Source organism: Fukomys damarensis, unplaced genomic scaffold (assembly GCF_012274545.1).
Source record: "Fukomys damarensis isolate Sample0158 unplaced genomic scaffold, DMR_v1.0_HiC HiC_scaffold_39, whole genome shotgun sequence".
Classification (NCBI taxonomy): Eukaryota; Metazoa; Chordata; class Mammalia; order Rodentia; family Bathyergidae; genus Fukomys; species Fukomys damarensis.
Window position 1 is genome coordinate 55,851,060 of NW_022900951.1, and position 778 is coordinate 55,851,837.

The following is a 778-nucleotide window of genomic DNA, read 5'->3' on the forward strand; positions in this document are numbered from 1 at the left end:
TACTGGGTGAGAGTTTGATGAGGAATAGGACATTAGAAGAGTTGCAAAGTACTCCTCTAAAAACTGCATATTTATTACAATAGTGTTATGGCTTGTATCTAGATGTCCTCTCAAAGCCTCATGCTTTTCAGAAGTGGCTGATGCTGGCACTAAGGGTGCCCCATCTTGGGTGTGGGTGGTATCAATCAATGGGCTTATAACATAAATAGAATATAAAGGGACAGAAAGCAGCTGCTTGCCATAGGCTATTTCTCCTCTGTGATGTCCCTTTGCCATGTCATCTTGCCTTGGAGCAAGCTGACTATGAACTGAAACCTCTACAAACTGAGCTGAAATAAATCTTTCCTCCTTTAAGTTTGGGTGTTGGGTATTTTGTCTCAGCCACAAGAAAAGTAACTAAGACCAATGATAAAAACAGTAACTTTACAATGAAGAAACCTAGCAGATTTTGCTTTTACCAAATGGTCAACGTTAACATCACCAATAGTAAGACAAACTGATATACTGTATCTCCTGTTGCAAAGCACTAAGAACAAATTGCTTCTGTAGTATTCCTACCCAAAAAAAGCATAACCTGAATCCAATCACAAGCAAACATCAGATGAACTCAAATGAAAAGGCATTCTGCAAAACAACAGGTTTGTGCTCTCTAAAAGTGTAACTATTGTGAACCAAAATGGTGGAGTAGTAACAGCAGCAAGATATGGTCTCTAAAAGACCTGGAATCCAGATACCTGGAAAATAACAGCTTGTTAAAGACAGAAGAAGAAGAAAGGAG